We start from the raw sequence: 18,746 nt of genomic DNA, 5'->3' as shown, positions 1-18,746 counted from the left end.
GTACCCAAAAGAACAAGTTTGCAAAATCACTCTTCATGACTGCCTTTCAGACTATCGAACACAGTGGTTGTGTCACTTCAGCCCAACCTGACTCTTGTCTCCTCCAGTCTAAACATCCCCATCTCCTTTAATCAATCCTTATTGGTCATGGATTCATAGTCCTTCCCCATCCTGGTTGACTTCCTCTAACTCATTAATATTCTTCTTAAATTATGATGACCAGAACTTAACCCAAAAAGCACTTCAGATGACATCTTATGAGGCCAAGACATAATGGGACTCCCTCTTCTCTTAATGAAGCCCAAGATGGTATCTGCTTTTTTTGACAGCCATGTCATGCCACTAAGCATCTGAAGTGCACTAAAATCAACAAAACTGCTACCTAACTATGCCCCTCTTATATTGTAATACTACTTCTTTTATACTAATGTAAGAATTTATATTTATCTTCACTGGATTTCTTATTAGATTCAATCCAATAATTTAGTCTGTAAGATTTTTTTGGAATCCAGACTCTATTAGTATGATCCCTCCCATTTTAGTGTTGCCTGCAAATTTGATGAGCTTGCCATTTTGTCTTTATCCAGATCATTGGTAAAAGAAAAAAAAAATGTTAAACAGCCTCAGACCAAGTCCAGATCTCCATTGGAGAAGTCCTGCCATATTAATACTGATATATTAATAACTACTCCTCCTTGCAGAAGGTGAGATTTTAGCTGAGACTTTAAGAAAGCCAGAGAAGTTAGACGTAGTAGTGATACTGCTAGATTGAACAGTGCGTATGCACAGTTTGATTGTCCTTTGGGCATAGTTTCAAATTGTTCTCCAGAAAGGTCAGATCAGTTCACAACTCCATCAAGAGCGTATTAGTGTCCCAATTTTCCCACATCTTCTCCAACATTTATCCTTTTCTTTTTCTGTCATATTAGCCAATCTCCAGAGATGGAGATGAGAACAGATTGAGAGACAGCAAGTGAGAATGCCCAGAGTCATGAGATGGAATGTCTAGTTCAGGGAAAAGCAAGGATGCCATGCTCACTGGATCCTGGATGTATAAGACTGGCAAGGTAGGAAAATACTGATAAATAGAAGATTTCAAAAGCCAAATGGAGGGTTTGCTCCTGGAGACAACAGGAAGCTACTGGAATTGATTGACATGGTTAGTTGGGTGATATGGCTTGATTTGTAAAAGTCTTATCTTCTCTTTGATCATTTTTTTCCCTTTCAAGATTACTTTAAAAAAAAAAAAAGCCCTTTTTGTTGACTATAGCTTTCATCTCCAGCCTCAGATCATTCTGAACATTAACATTCCTGACACTATTTTACAGGACCATGGCACAGTCTTATACTTACCTTGTTATCTGGCCTAACTTGATGCTTCTGTACATTTTTAGAAATCTAAGTTGATTGGTGAGGTCCTACATCTACATTGTACTTTCAGAGAAATACCATGTTCCTCTTCATTAGAGTCATTCCCCTTTATGTCTTCAGAATGGTTTCTTCAGAATTTCATTCTTAATCATCTACCATACCTCCTAGGTAAACTGCCCCAATAGCATTTTAGTCATTGAGGTCATCTCTGTCTTTTCCTCTGAATCCAGTGACATCTGCTTTCTCCAAATCTAAGGTGCAAATCATATTATGACTGGATCTCTTCTTTTCTATCACAAATTCTAAGTGAGTGTGGTCACTTCCCCTTGGGGTTATTAGCATCATAATTTTTTTCCTTATTTTACAAAGACTCTCACCATTGGCATTGAATGAATACTAACTCCCCCGGGACACTTACTATAAAACTGAATCTACAGTGTTGTATTTTTTGTGAATCAATGTGGCAGAATATCTCTATTACTTAAAATTATAGAATAGCCATCAGAATCTCAAAGGTGGAGCAACTCAGTAGCCATCTAATCCAACTCATATGTGGAAAAGAATCCTCACTACAACATACTTGACAAGTGATCCTTCATCTTTTTTGAAAAGATCTACAATGAGGAGTAATCCAATATCTCCCAAGGCAGCTCATTCTACTATGGGGTATCTCCAATGATTAGGATGGTTTTTTCTGATCCCAAACCAAAATTTACCTTAAAACAAATTCTGCCCTCCACTACAAATCTACCCTCTTCTTCCAGACACCAGAGAAAGTGCCTGTTTACTAAAAGCCAGTAAATAGCATACAGACGCAGTGCAGTCAACTCCTGATCATCCGTGTTAATGATAGAAAGAAGAATGGATAATCAAAAAGTAATTTGTACAGTATTCATTTTTGGAAAGCAGTTAGTCTCCCACACAGTCAAAGAGACAGCAGTCATACCTCCACTGAGCGCCTGCCTTGATCTCCTTTTGACTCAGCAGATAATCAAAGCTTGATTACTCTGTTTAGGCAGATCACTTACATATTCCCAGTTAACGAGGAGATGTAGCATAGGAGTCAAGATGGAAAAGAGAGCAATAAGGATGGAAGGACAGAAGGACTGAGAATATTTATCTCTTTTCTAGGAATGGTATTGCACTTGATGCCTCCAGTTGGGGAAAATAAGGGGAGAAATGACGTTCCAACCCCTTCCTTTAGTTGTTTTAATTTCACTAATTCCTACTTCTGAGGAGGTTCAGGAAGTTCCAAAAAGCTCCTCCTCACCCTTTCTGCTTCATCCCCCTTCTCTGTATATCCTTTCATTTGCTTTTCATCTTCCCCATCCCTCTCTCTTCCTCTAGTCAAATGCACTACCTGCTTTTGGTAATTCACAGGACTCCTAAGATTCTAGAGAGGAATATGTAGTATTTACTGGGGGAAAAAAAGCTAAATAATTTAGAGCTACAGGATATATTTTCTTCGCGGTTGCCAAGGAAAGGCAAAGGCTTTAGAAGAATAAGTCAGATTTGGGAAGAAGTAGAAATCAAGGTCTGGCAGAGGCATAACCAAGTCTCAGAATCAGATCTACCTTCCCTGACCCTAACTTTCCTTCCACTATTCCACATTTGCATTTTATGGTACCAGGCCCTGCCAAATTAAAAAGATGTGTGTGGGGACACGGAGGAGGAATAGGATTCCCAAACAAACAAGAAATGAGAAGAGAACAGAAGAAATCACAAACAGGATAGCTTTGAAAGTTCCATGTGGAATTTAGTATACAGTTCAAAGAAAAAGCTAGCTCTATGTAACTAAGATCCACAGTTGCATGGACAAGCCCCTCCTTCTGTTCTACAATGTATATGAAAAAGCTCATTTTATTTGGTGATTATTAAGTTCAGAACTTTAAAAAAAAACAAAAACAAAAGTAGATACAACTGTGCTTTCTCGGTCACTGCTTTCTAATCTTTCCAAGTATGAGAACTCATTTTTAATTGTAAATATTATGCACCTTCTCCTTTGTTTAGTATCCAGTCAACGAGAAAATGCATAAGGGCAAAAGGTTACTATGAATTCAGTAATGCTTTTAAATGAATTTATATCTAAGGCCCTCCACAATCTAGTTCTTACCCATCCTTCCAGCCTTATTTCATATCACTTCCTTCTCATAAACTCTCCATCCCACCCAAATTGGACTCCTATTTCCCAAACTCAATAACTCACGTACTAACAGAAAGCTCTGGTACTTCTATGGACTACTCTTATGGACATGTTATAATCCACAGAGGGTAAGCTCATTAAAAGCAGGAACTGTTTTGCTTTTGTATCTCCAGTTTTTAATATAGTGCCAGGCACATAGTAGGTTCTCAATGCTTGCAAATTGATGAATAGACTCACTAGTGCATAAGATATGATTATGTAGTCTCCAAAAATTATGTTTATTATACTGGGTCAGTTAGTGAGATATTGACACAATACCCATTACTTGCACTGTATATTTTTTGGGGGGTTAATAAAAAATCTGAATGGTGTTGGCTATTTTGCAAATCAACTTTAAGACCTCTTGTCATAACTGCAGAAGGTCCCCCTAGAATCATATACCAACAGGTTAAGAACCACTGCTTTGAGCCAATGGCCTTCCAACTATGCTCCATGGCACTCTACAAATCTTATAAGTTTCCCCAGTTTTGAAACAACATGAGTGGAGGTTTCATTGCAGGACCTGTCAGTCATCTTCAGGCCCTACTCCCAAAATGTGTTATATGTCAGAGTACTATATAATATACTTAGATGGTCACTCAGTGAGTGGTTATAGAGGATATTTTTATTCAGGTCCAGGTTGGATTCAATGTCCTCTGAGGACCCTTCCAACTCTGAAATCCTATGAACCTTTCAGCTCTGAATCCTATGATCTTAGGACATTTCATGACTGGGGGGAAATGGACTAAAAAAAAAAAATGTTTCATATCATCTCCCTTTCTGCCTCCAGCTTGATTGGAAATCAACCACACAGCACAAAAACATTTATAGAAGTTCTTTCTTGTGGTGGCTAAGAACTGGAAATCAAAGAAATACCCATCAATTGGGGAATGGCTAAACAAGCTGTGGCATATGATTGTAATGGAACATTATTGTGCTATAAGAAATAATAAACAGGATAATTTCAGAAAAACCTGGACTCACATGAACTGATGCAAGTGAAGTGAACACCAGGGGAGTGTTGTACACAGTAATATTATACGATGAAAAATTATGAATGACTTAGCTATTCTCAGCAATGCAATGATTCAAGACAATCCCAAAGGACTAACAATGATGCATACACACTATTCACCTCCAGAGAAAGAAATGATATTGTTTGAATACAGACTGAAGCATACTATTTGTCACTTTCTTCTCTCATTCTTTTTCTTTTATTCAAGACTTCTTATTCAAAATGACTAATATGACTAATATGGAAATGCTTTACATGATTGCACGTGTATAACCTATATCTGCTTAATGTCTCAAGGAGGGTGGAGGGGAAGAGATAAATCTGGAATTCAAAACTTAAAAAAAAACAAATGCAAAAAAAATTATTTTAACATGTAATTGGGTTTATCAAACAGTAGATTGCTATATTCGTTAACTACTGTGTCTTGAGTACCTAACCTATTCCAGTGGTCTGCCCCTCTATTTCTTAGCCAGTATCAAGTGGTTTTGATGATTACTGCTTTATAATACAATTTGAGATCTGGTAGGGCTAGGCCACCTTCCCTAGCATTTCTTTTCATTAGTTCCCTTGATATTTTGGACGACTTGTTCTTCCAGATGAATTTTGATATTATTTTTTCTAGCTCTGTTATTTTGATCAGTATGGCACTGAATAAGTAAATTAATTTAGGTTGAATAAAAATTTTTTTTCAAAAAGAAAATTAACCATACAGTAAGTTCAAACGCCCCAAATGAATATTCCCAACCCTTGATGGAGATGGAATCTAGATAAATCAGTGACTCACAAATGTCTTTGTATTTCTAATTATAGCTAATGTTGTGGGAGAAGGAAAATGTCCCTGCATTAATATAAAGATGGATCATAAATCTAATATGCTTAATGGCAAATTGAGAGTAAAGTTCTTGTGTCTGTTCTACTATATGATTGCAAACATGGAATTAAATGTGATTCTTCCTTTCCAAAGCAAGCTAGTATACTCACAGGCATGGAGAAAAATTTCAAAATGGAGAATTATCAAACATACAGACCTAGTGTGTGTTGGTCCTTCGTTGCCAAAGAAGACCATGCCATCAGAGAAATGATGACATGACTTGTACTTGGCTTTGTTTTGAGTGAGGGAGGGCTGTGCAGGTCACCAACCTCACTTCTCCTCCAGAGCCATCTGAATCCAGTGACCAGATATTCATCAGGATGACTGGAGATGACCCAGGATGAGACAACTGGGGTTAAGTGACTTGCCCAAGGTCACACAGCTGGTGAGTGTCAAGTGTCTAAATAACATAAGTGTAAGCAAAGACTTCTAGGCAAACAGAGGTGCCAAACTAATTATGTTTTAATAAAATATATCTAATGTCTAATCAAGTCAATAATAATTTATTAAGTACTTACTATGTGTCAGGCATGGTGGTGCATGAGGTAGAGGGTTGGGCCCTGAAGTCTGAAAGCTCTAAGTTCAAATCTAGACTCAGATTCTTACTGAGTGTGTAGACAAGCAATTTAATCTGTCTGCCTCAGTTTCCTCAACTGTAAAATGGGGATAATAAAGGTATCTACCTCCCAGGGTTACTATGAAGATCAAATGAGATCATTTCTGGGAAGTGTCCCTTACACATAGTTGCTTGTCCTTCATATTCAGAGGACTAATGACATCATAGGTGACGTCTTGACTTGAAAATGAATTGGAGTTAAGTGAGGCAGAGTTACACAGAGTCATCGGCCTCACTCTCCCAGAATCATTGAAGTCCAGTGGCAGAACAAAAGTCAGGATAACTGGTGGTGACCCAGGATGCAGTGGATGACTTTGGCATCTTCAATGTCTGACCGAGCTCTGAGCATTCCATAAGAGTCTGCTTCAGCCGTCTTCATGGGCTTTGGAACAAATTGTTCTCCTCCATCCATTCCACCAGGAGAAGTCTTCACATGCTTGAACTCACCAACAGGTATAAGGCCTGTCAGTTACCCTCAGCCTCATTTAGCCTGTCTGCTAAGATGGTTTTACCAGAGATGGTCTCTGTACATGCTACAGCTTCACAGAGCCACAGGTGAGAGTTAAGTGACAGGTGGACCCCAAAGGTAGATGAGCAGCCCTCACACCAGAGGGGCTAGTCCTCCCTGAACATCCCATAGTGTTCAATCTATTATTCCCTTCCCTTTTCCTAAGATATTTAATTGTTTATTTATATTAAATAAATATAGTAAATATTAAATATACATTAGGTTAAATGTATATGAATGCTTGACAACTCTTGACAGTTAAGGGAAAATTATGTATTACTATCCTATCATAGGATGCATATTGCATTTGTAGAGGGCTGCCCAGATTGTCCTTCATGGAAGATGCCAGCTGGACTTAATGACCCAGAATGGCCAATATAAAGGAATCTCTAGGAGGTCAGGCTCCTGGGGAAGCCTTGTACTTGAATACAAGAATTGTAGCAGGAGTGTGACATCAAGGAATGAGATCTGCTGAGCAGAAAATACCAAAGTATAGTATAAATTCAGAGAAGAAACCCCCCCCAAGGATTAATGCCACATAGAGGAAGAAGGAATCCCAAAGCTAGAGACCAGTTTAATCCATTACTAAAGAACTCCAGGAGATCTCCATGTCAGGCACTCAGTATGTAGAGAGGAAATGGAAAAATGACTGAGTGCTTTTTTATTCTATATATGCACTGAAGGAATTTTCCCACCCTCATATACTTTCCCCAGGGTTTTACCTCCATCCACCACCCCAGGAATTTTTCATCTATTTGCATATCAGAACAGAGAATTCTTTTACAACTTGATTCTGTCTTGTTATTTATATTATTTTGATGTTTGAATTAAATGATTTTCTATTGGATTTGTGGCTCCTGAATAATATGGGAAAATACAGGGTTGCACTACAGGGGACTGAGTCATGATTTGAAAAACCAATAATGCCAAAAACAGTAAGAAAAGTAAGAAAATGTCACAGAGCTAGTGACCCCAGAAAAGTTCTGGGTTCCAGTGCTAATACACTTATATAAAAGTATGGCTTATGCAACTTCATGAGAACTACCCAAAAGCATTGCATGTGTGCCTCACTTTGTGGAGGGTTGAAAAGCAGTGTACAATGATTATGCAAGATTGGGAAATTTTCCAAGTGATGTCAGACTACATTGAATGATGACAAGTTGTCTGAGGGGAGCTGTAGCCTATATGATGTAAACATTTTGCCATGAAAACACCTCCCTCAGTGTTTGCACACTGAGAATCAATGAGGAAGAAGCACAAAATCGAGACTTAGTTAAACGTTAACAATAAAATGAAACTTTGACTACTGATGATAACTGTGACCATGAATGCCATCTTGCTGATTCATCTCACTTTGGCTCCAGAAATAGGTTCATTTTCAGATTCTTTGTCTGTACCCAGAACTGAAAGTTTAGAATTCTCAGAATGGAAGAATGGGACATAATATTAGAAGAACAACATTTGTCCCCTGAGGTGTTTTCCTCAGAGCCATAACGAGGGTGGAGAAAAGATGGGAGTGGGGGAAGATTAATTTTAGAGAGAATTCGTTTAGTTCTAGAGATGTGGGGAAATTGACTGCTCTCCAGATTCTGATGAGGGGTATGGCCCCCCAACCAAGAGTGTGCTTACAAGTTTAACAACTGGCTCTCAACAGGAAAAATATATAAATGTATATCTGTATGTATGTGTGTGGACATATGTATGTATATATATGTATGCAGGACACACTTTTAGGTTTAATCTGCTCATTATCAGTTTCTTTACTGATTTCTTAAATATAGACAATCCACAAAGCAATGTCAAGACATGATTTGTACCATTTGCTGATTTCCAAGGCGTAAATTTTCACAAGGAAAATTTGACAACAGGCTCTCATAAGCAGATAAACAATGACTCCAGGATACCCTTACTGGCAGCTCACCCGATACACAAGATAAGCAATAGAAAATCCTTCCCCACCCCCTTCTCCCTTTTCTGGCCCAGTTGTTTGTCCATATACCTCCTTGCTGTCCAATCACTGAGACAGATGACCATTGGATCCCACATTCAGAGCTGAAAGGGGCTCAGAGATCAGAGAATCATCTACTTAGAGCAGAAGGGGACTTTGGAGGCCAGCTAGTTCAAACTCCTCATTTTACAGATGAGAAAACCTAGGCCCAGAAAGAGGAAGTAATTTGCCCCAGATCACATACATAGTAAACATCAGAGGTTGGATATGAACCCAGACCCTCTCATGAGAGAGCCAGTATTCTTTCTTTCCAAAGTATCCCACTACATGGATCATGACCCTTTGGGGAAAGATGGAGGAGGGGGAAAGAAAGGATCCAGTCCATATTCCAGGTTTCATCATTTTTAATGCTTTTGTAAACTTTAATATTTGTTAAGTATATCATAACAAATTATGCCCCACCCCCAAATAAAGGCCAAAGAGGCTACTATGGGTATTGATGGGAGCTGGGGAAGGGTAGGATTCCATAGAGTAGACATGGGAAGCTGTGATAGACATCAAACCCCTACTCTCCTCCATCAAAACCCACAGAGAAGCGACATTCAAAAGTGAATATTTTGCTGTGTCTGCCATGTCTGCCATGTCTTTGATAAAGCAGTCATGGAGGGGGTGCATTCCAGCCAATCAGAGAGAATAACTGGGGCAGCCTCACCTTTTAAAGAGTTGTTTCTATGGTTACGAAGACAAGATAAACCTGAGGAAATAGGAAAAGGGGTCAGGAGAAGGAAAGTCAAGTACTTCTAAGGAGGACGAAGTAAATGTAATGAAATGGAGGTGAGCTCCTATCTAATCTGGGTCCTACATTACATCAGCCAATAGGTGCTACAGCCCAGAGCTTATCTGGTCTAAGGCATCCATAGAGACTAACCCAGAAGAGTCACAGGCCAAGAAAATAATATGCTATTGATGACATCTAATTCAGAAGCACCAAGCAACTCAATTCAGCGTGTATTCATCCCTTATTATGTGAAAGGCATTGTATTCAATGTTAGAGATACAAAAACAAAAGTAAAAACGTCTCCTATCTTCAAGAAGCCTATATTCTTCTGGGGAGGCACCATATGTGTACATATAAGTCAGTGTCTCTGTCTCTGTGTCTCTGTCTCTATCTCTAGGTCTCTCTCGGTCTCAGTCTCTGTCTCTTTCTCTCCCCATACATATAATACACACACACACACACACACACACACACACACACACACACAGAGTAAACACAGAGATGGAGAGATAAAGACAGAGAGAAACAGACAGAGACAGCAAAAAAGAGTGAGAGATAGTGACAGAGCTAACCACTCCAGGACCAAGAAGCCCTCCATGTGCTCATACCTACACCCACAGCAGAGCACTGAAGAAAGCAGAAGTAATTAGCAAGTACATTCTAGCCATGAAGGACTGCTGGTGGAAAGGTATGGAGGCTAGAGATGGAATAAATGATGAATGGCTAAAGACTGGTACAGAGAGTACATGAAAGAGAACTATTTAGGATCATAAGAATTCAGATTTATAGTTAGAAATGACCTTAGGGGTTACTCAGTCCAACCCCCTCAATCTACAGTGGAGGAAACTGAGACACAGAAAGGTTCACAGTCACACAGCTAATAAGTGACAAGTAGGCAAGATTTTAACCCATGTCATCCTGAATCCAAGGCCAATGCGATATAAAATAAAAATGGAAAAGTATCCCCACCGTGGAAGGCTTGAAATGCCTGGCAGAGGATTCTGTGTTTTGTCCTAAGGACTATAGGGAGCCATTTAAGATTTTTGAGAAGATGTAATCTTTAGACTATGGATTTTATGGACTCTAAACTAGAATCATGTAGGAGCAGCTAGGTGGTGCAATAGTGCACAAAGTGCCAGGCCTAGAGTCAGGAAACCTCTACCTGAGTTCAAATCCAGCCTCAGACACTTACCAGCTGTGATACCCTGGGCAAGTCACTTAACCCTCTTTGCCTCAGTTTCCTCATTTGTAAAAAGAGCGAAGGAAATGGCAAATTACTCCAGTATCTGCCTAGAAAACTGAAAATGGGATAAAGGAAGGTCAAACACAACTGAAATGATTGAAAAAGAAAGAGAGTGGAATAGTGTGGTCATGGAACACATGCTTACTTGAAAACCGTTTTTTCAAGATGACAGATTAATAAAATTGTACTTGAAGTGAATTCTAGTACCCACTGAGCAAAGTACCAAATCAGGGCACAATTAGTTATTTTTTAAAATCATCTATTGAAATGGAGTTAACTATAAGTCTAAGCTTGGTTTTAACAGGCCTGGAAGTATGCTGAAAGAAGTATAACAATGCATATCTGCGAAGAATTCCCGATAACCCATGCCCTCTTCAAATAGATGTTCTATTTATCATCTATATCCTTCTTGAATTGACTGCACTGTTTATCATGTATATCATGCTTTTAATCTTCTAGATCATATTTTCATCTGTGTCAGCAATACTTGGGTTCAAATACCATGCAACCCTAGGCAAGTCATTTCACCTTAAATTGGGGCTAAGAATACCCATAGGATATACTTTTATTCCTCGATGTGTGTAAGGATAACAACCAACAGTGGATAGATCGCTAATTGTGGCATCAAGCAGTCCTGAGTTCAAATCTGAGCTCAGATACTAGCTGCGTGACTCTGAACAAGTCACTTACCCTCCGTCTGCCTCAGTTTCCTCATCTGTGAAGTGAGGATAATAAAAGCACCAACCTCCCAGGGTTGTTGTGAAAATAAAATGAGAACATCTTTGTAAACTTTAAATTATCATTATACAAATGCTAGCTACTGTTATTATTTCAAAGGGTCTTTGTGACCATCAGAAGAGGTGCTTTATCTACATAGAGCACTTTGCAACTTTTAAAATGCTAAATAAATGTAACTTGCTATAATTACAATTATATTTACTGTTCCCTGGAGTAGTGGTAAGTTCTGACCTGGAAGCTGCTAGTTCCCTCTTCCTCCTCAAAGGATCTTGTCCAATGTCCTTACCTATTTCATTTTGACTTGATTTTTCCCCCTAGCACAGTGCATGGTAAGCATTGAAGTAGTAAGCATTTTAACAGGTGCTTGTTGAACTGTTTGATTGAATTTTGCTTCACCCCCATCACCAGCAGCCTGGGCAGGATCACAGCTACACCTCGGTTAGCCTTCTTGAGAAGACTTCCAAACTTAATCTCAAATGCAGTGAGAGGCTCCAAGCCTGACTTCGAATTCTATTTTTATCACCTATTTAACCTAATAGAAGAAGTTTTCACTTCCAGATTAACCATTCTCCTCCCCCACCCCCAAGTTGCTCATTTTCCCAAGTTCTTTCTGCTTCTAGTACATTCATTCTTTTAATATGTTGGGAATTTAAACCAGTCTGGTTCCAACTTTCTAGGAATATTACTTCCCTTTATACATTCTGAATGACTTACCATCTCCAGCTTATGTGCCTTTGTGCATGCTGTGCCTCCCTACACACACACACACACACACACACACACACACACACACACATATACACACACACACACACACATACACACACACACCTGGAATACTCTTTCCTCTGCCTTTGAGAATCCCTAGCTTACTTCAAAACTGGGCTCATGTGCCATGGAATGGCTATCCTAGTCCTCTTAGTTGTGAATCTTTTCTCCCTCTTCTTCTACTGACCATGCAAATACTTTTGTTTTTTTTGTTATATTCTAATCCCCCACACATCTCTACATATACACACATGCACACACACACACACACACACACACACACACACACACACCCTGTAAGTATACCTCAAGGGCAGGGATGAGCATCTTTTTGTTTATTTTGTCTTTATAAATTCCATTCCTAGTACAGTGTCTTACAGAGAATAGGTGATTGGATGGCAGCAGATAAAAATATATACCTGTTACTTCCCATTGGAATCCTGAGTCTCTGGATTTTCTCTACTATGCTATAGGGGGCAGGTAGGTGGTGCAGTGGATAGAGCACCAGGGCAGGAGTAAGGAGGACCTGAGTTCAAATCTCACCTCAGACACTTGACACTCACTAGCTGCATGACCTTGGGCAAGTCACTTAACTTAACCCCAAATGCCTCATGCTGAGTCATCTCCAGTCATCCTGATGAATATCTGGTCACTGGATCCAGATGGCTTTGGAAAAGAAGTGAGGCTGGTGACCTGCACAGCCCTCCCTCACTCAAAACAAAGTCAAGTGCAAGTCATGTCATCATTTCTCTGATGGCATGTTCTTCTTCAGCAATGAAGGATGAACATACTATGCTATAGAACCCTCCCCTCACCGCTGGGGGACTTCACATGTTGGAAGTTCTCTGACTGACTGTATCCTTTCAGATCATGCATATTAAGAATTCCCTGGATCATCATGCATTCCTTCCTCTCCCAGTTCACTAGACCTGCCCCAAGGACCCACATCTCCCTCCCCCTCTACTTTCTCAACTTCCCTTTATTTTTTGTTTGTCCTCATTAGATATTTTTCTGCATGTTTCCTCCTCCATAAAATGGGTATAATAATAGAACCACCTCCCAGAACTGTTGTGAGGATCAAATGAGAGAATGTTTTTAAGATGCTTTGTATACCTTAAAGTCCTATATAAATGCTAGCTATGTGTGTATATACGCATATATATACATATGCACATGTATATGTACACACATATAATACATGTACACACACACATTTTTGTTGTTGTTCAGTTGTGTCCAACTTTCCGTGGCCCCTTTTGGGGATTTCTTGGCAGAGATACTGGAGTGGTTTGCCTTTCCCTTCTCCAGCTCATTTGACAGATGAGAAAACTAAGGCAAACAGGGTCAAGTGATTTGGCCAGTATGTGTCTGAGGCCAGATTTGAACTCAGGAAGTTGAGTCTTCTTGACTCCATGCTCGGCACTCTCTCCACTGTGCCACCTAGCTGCTGTTTACACATATACATATATATATATTTATGTATTATAGGTATGTATGTGTACATACACAATCTGTGTACACAATGTACACAATCTGTAATGTCATTTGATTCTTCACACAATCCTGTGAGGTAGAAGCAATTAATCTCTGTCTTATAGATGAGAAAACTCAAGCTCAGAAAGTTTCCCCAGCTTACCTAGGGTCACACAGCTAGTAAGCACCTGAAGCAGTACTCAAACTCAGATCAGTCTACCTCAAGGCTTAGAGCAATGGTAAGGCTGCTCAGGTTGGCAAGTCTCCAGCCAAGGCAGGATGCTGTCCAAGCTATGTGGGCCAGCCAGAGATGCCATTTGTTTCTGATTAAGTCTAGAGACCTGCAGGCTTGTCTTGCTCAGGCAGCAGTAATCTCCCTAACATCCAGGAAGAGCCAGTATTTAAAAATAGCCTCCCCAGAATGACATAGAAGCAAGACTGGCAGAAGAAAAGGGAAAACAAACAGCTTGCTGGGTTGTCACCCTCCCTCTTCCCCCTACCAGCGCCCACCAGCTAACTGTATTCGAGTGCAGAGAGCTGGTGGAGACGTGAGTCAGGCCTTCTATCTTGGGCCCATCACGACTGGCTTCTCAGGGCTACTGTTTGGGAGAGAAGCAAGGCCTGCCTCTCTGTTTTAGATGCCTTGAATTTAATGTGGCATGACATTATCAGCAGCCCTCCCCTCCCAGGAGAAGGTGGGAGATAGAGAAGGAGAGAGAAAAAGCCTGAGGAAAAGAAAAAAAAAGGAGAGGCAGACATCCCTAAATTTGGAAGTGTCCCAGTTATCACCCTAGTACTTACTGGATGGAGAAAGGCAGAATAGGAGAGAGGGGATTAGGATTAAAGTTATGTGCTGTGTGTTTATATAATGCCAGCTCTGCATTTGATTAAAGTCTCAGATAGAAATCAGCAGCTAACAGTCTGTCAGTATGAATCTACATGTCACTGAAGAATTTAAAAGGTCAAATCTATATCTTGACATGTCTGCCAAAGTGAAGGAGTACGGGGATGGCTGACAGTGGGCAGAATTGGGTGAGAGCTGTTCTTTTTTTTTTTTTTTTTTTTTGTTACCACCTTTAAATAGCGGCAGGGCTATAACTAGGAATCCCAGGCCTTAAAGAAAAGCACTTCAGAGGATCATACACAGAGAGCAAGAAAGGGACTTAAGAGGCTATCTGGTTCAACTCCTTGTTTTATAAGGAAACTGAGGCACAGAGGGGTTAACTAACTTGCCTAGAATGGCACAATGTGTTAGTAGCTTGGGTCTGGGGGAGAAAAGGTGGGGGGAGTTAGAAGCCTTGTAGAGAGACCTTAGACCACAGAACACAAGTCCCTGGAGAAAGTAAGGGTTCTACTGAAGCCTGTGTTCCCCTTCTCGGAATACTGTTTTTAAATGCATAAAAATACACAGGATTACATAGGAAACTAATTATAATGAAACAGTTATTAAAATGCTTTTTAAAAACAAGTTCATGGACCCAAGGAGAAGAATCTTTGCTACAAGGGAAAACAGCCTGGGACACTACTCCACGAGAAAGAAACAAAAGTATCTCAGTGTCTTTGTACAGACCATCACGCCTAGGATACTGTGCTCACTTCTGCTTCATAGGCTCCCTACTACCTTCAGTCCAAGCATCTCTTTCCACGTGAAGCCTCTCCTCCTCATACCACTTTGTATTTATTATTCTGTATTTACTTATACAGAAGGTCCCCAAAGTCTTAATACCATTTTAAGATATTAAATCTCTACACACATACTCCCATATACTTTGCTGAGTTTTCATATTTAAATGTTTCCCTTTAGCAGCCTTTTGGGATATTAAGCGTAAAACTGCACTAAGACTTTTGGGACACACACATACACCCACATACACACATACATGTATTTTGTCCCCTAAACAATATAAGTTCTTTCAGAGGAGGAGCTTATTTTTGTGTTCTTTATAGCCCCAGGTCCTGGCAGAGTGTGATGGCAAGCAAGGGCTGACCATGTTGTTTGAATGCAAAATATACGCTTGTCAAAAAGACTATTTTATGAAGAACTCACATAGGACAGGCAATTACATGGTGGTCAAAAGAAGCGATACAAGGATACTCTCAAGGTCTCTCTCAAGTACTTTGGATTTGACTGTGCAACATGGGAGACACTGGCACAGGACCACTCAGCATGGCGTGCCCACATCAGAAAAGGTGCTGTGCTCTATGAGCAAAGCAGAATTGAGACAGCACAAAGGAAACGCAGGCTGCACAAATTTGGGATATCCACCCCAAATATTCAAACGGACTATCAGTGCCCAACTTGTGGTAGAGCATTCTGAGGTCGTATTGTTCTGATCAGCCACAGTTGGACACATTGAAACTTAACTTTATCACAGTGATGTCCTTTTGGTCCTTTTTGAAAATGAAGGACAACAACCAACTAACTAGGAGTAAAGTACACAAACAAGAGTTTCTTTAACTAGAAACAATATATGTGTTTGTATTGTTAATTTTTTTAATGCGATTAAAGTTCTTCCCCACCCTTTAATGAGCCTGCCCATTCAGGGGAGTTTGATTAGGGAAGATTTGTAGGAACATCCACAGCTTTTGTTAATGAGGCACTGGTTCTCAAGGGTTGAAATGCCCTCTGGCTCTAAAAAAAGGTATAAATACTCTGAGGGTAAGGTTTTACTTTGGGGCTTACTGGAAGTGTTTGGCCAGAGGAGGACTCTGGGAAGCTGCGAAGGAGCCCCCCAGCTTGGAAAACCCAGAAGTTAGTGCATCCCTCTCTGGTAACTATGGTCAGACAGTTGGACCTGTCTATTGATGGTCAGGCAGAGAAAGCCACATCTGCTAACCTTTGGTTTTTCTGTATTTTCTTTGAAGGTCAGGGTGCTGACTCCCCTGAACTAGGTGAATGATTCATTGTGCTTGGTTAAAGGAATGATACCTGTGCTGGATTAAAGTGATTGTTAACCCCTCAAATGTTGCCTTTCCTTTTATGAATGCAGAATCTAAGAACCTATGACAGTAGGCTCCCTGTGTATGTTGCGGTGCTTACTGCTACACAGAGTGCCTGGCACATGGGGATACCATGTAGTAAGCATTTAAATGCTCATGGATGGATGGGATACATCAAAGCCACAGGGAAAGAATAAACCAACGAGAATCTTACTTGAGGTGTAACCTCGGGTGCTCAATATGGTAGCTTCCTATTTTAACAAAGTATTCTTGCTAACTAACCTCCAAGCCCAACTGTCACATCCTAGCACCTTCTAAATCTCAGCATGGGAGGGCAGGGCCTCAAGTGATCCAGCCCTCTGAAGCAAAGTAAGTAACATTTAAGATTTTTCTTTTCAGAATCACATTTCCACATACATGTATAAATGTATCACTAATTTTTTTTAAAATCTAGTTTCAGTAAAATTTTCATATCAGTGATGGCTTAATGTATAAAATATTCAGTTGGATCTGCTCTCTCATCATTTCAAGAGTTCACTCCATCAATACATCTTATCACTCATCCATGCATGAGCTGGCCCCTACACTCTCCAAAGTTTTCCACAAGGGGTCCATCCAGTGTACTGGAGGCTGTCCTCACTTTCTTCCAACATCTAAGGGTTGATGGAGCAATCTTGTCTGTCCCTGTCAGGCCTTGCTCTTGCTACATGACCAACCCATCTGGCCTTTCTGTCATACAATTTCTCAATGACCATATTTATTGCTATAATTCCAAGTTTGCCATTGGTTACACTTTACAGTCTGCAGGTATAGACTGCAGATAAGATACCATTGCCCTCTGTGGGATGCTCATATTTAGCTTTCCAGAAGCAGCTGCTGTTCCACATCTTGTCATCGCATAACAACACCAGTAAATTAGTATTGAAAAACATGGGTTTTTACATTCATGAGGAGGGTGGGGGTATAAAAGAACTCTGAAATTTCCCAAAAGCCATTTAGCTTGCTCTCTTCTTTTTTTTTTTTTTTTAGCTCGGAACCCACCTCACTATCAGTCAGTACTCTCTATATCATATACACACATGCTATTGAACAAACTCTATAGGTTTTCCATTCACATGCAAGCTAAAATCTGGGCAACAGACATTCTTAATCCACTTTGCACTTTCTGTGTGCATGGTTAGGGCATGCTCCTTTGAGTGATCGCAGATCTCCAGGAGGCTCTTCAGTGCTCTGGGATTTGATGCAATCAGCACAATGTCTATGACAAATAAGAATTTATAGAACTTCACTATCCATAAGTTGACCTGGATTGTGGGCTGGATCTTCTCTATGAGAGCAGTAAATACCTTTGGCAAGTATACAAGGCCTTGTTTTATTGCCTTGCCCACTGTCTATTATCAGGGGGTCATGGAACAGGATGCAATGTGTACATAACTTTACGGTTTCATCAAAGATATCCTATCATTGTCATAAACATTTTTATGTAGGTAAGGAAGTTATCACATGGGTTGGTAGTTATTATGTCTTCTCAATTGCCATTTCAAGGGCAGGTTTTTGCAATTTTCTACAGAAGACCATATGTCCATACTCATATAATTCGCTGAAAATGGTGGAGGACACAAGAAGGACACATAACATATTGCTTGTTAATTACACACACACACACACACACACACACACACACACACACACACACACACACACAAAAGCAGCCTTACTGACTCTCTCCAACAGATGCACAAGATTGTTTGTTAATTGCAACCACAGAGATGACTGTGTTCCGTGAGGATATAACTAATAACATCAAGTAAGGTCTGAAATGGGGAGATAAAAGCTTCCTAAAGGTGCTCACCACTGTCATAGAGGATATTCTCTGTAGGCTCCAAATAGAAGATGGATGGTGAAGTCTTCCAAATGCCCCTATTTGTAGTTAGTAGATGGAATATAAGCTCCTTGAGGTCAAGTACTGTTTCATTTTCTGTTTGGATTCCCATAACCTACCACAGTGCCTGTTAGAGAGGGAAGAAACAGGATCTGTGATTTTGGGGAACTCCTTGGTGAGAAGTTCTACCAATGTAGGTCAGCACTTTTTAGTCTCATTGGATGACCTAGTCAAATAAGATGCTAAGTGACATAGCCAGGACTCTTCAGAGGCAAGATCTGAACACAGCTCTTCCTAGATTCAAGACCAATTTTCTACCTAGTATACCATCCGTAGTAGACTTTTAATAAATGCTTGTTAATTGATAGATTATTAGTGATATTGTATCAATCACTGCCCAGAACATTATAATA

General features: G+C 40.0%; 1 long non-coding RNA gene across 1 annotated transcript in view; it reads right to left on the bottom strand.

Annotated features, from left to right (window-relative positions):
- Positions 1-18,458, bottom strand: part of LOC140510065 (uncharacterized) — a 62,585-nt gene extending 44,127 nt beyond the window's left edge. Inside the window, exon 1 of the long non-coding RNA XR_011969075.1 lies at positions 18,304-18,458. This is a non-coding gene — a long non-coding RNA (uncharacterized lncRNA). The remainder of the gene's footprint in view (positions 1-18,303) is intronic.
- Positions 18,459-18,746: the final 288 nt, after the last annotated feature.

Source organism: Notamacropus eugenii, chromosome 6 (genome assembly GCF_028372415.1).
Source record: "Notamacropus eugenii isolate mMacEug1 chromosome 6, mMacEug1.pri_v2, whole genome shotgun sequence".
NCBI lineage: Eukaryota > Metazoa > Chordata > Mammalia > Diprotodontia > Macropodidae > Notamacropus > Notamacropus eugenii.
Note: the sequence above shows the minus strand (reverse complement) of the source record. Positions and strands in the feature narration are given on the sequence as shown.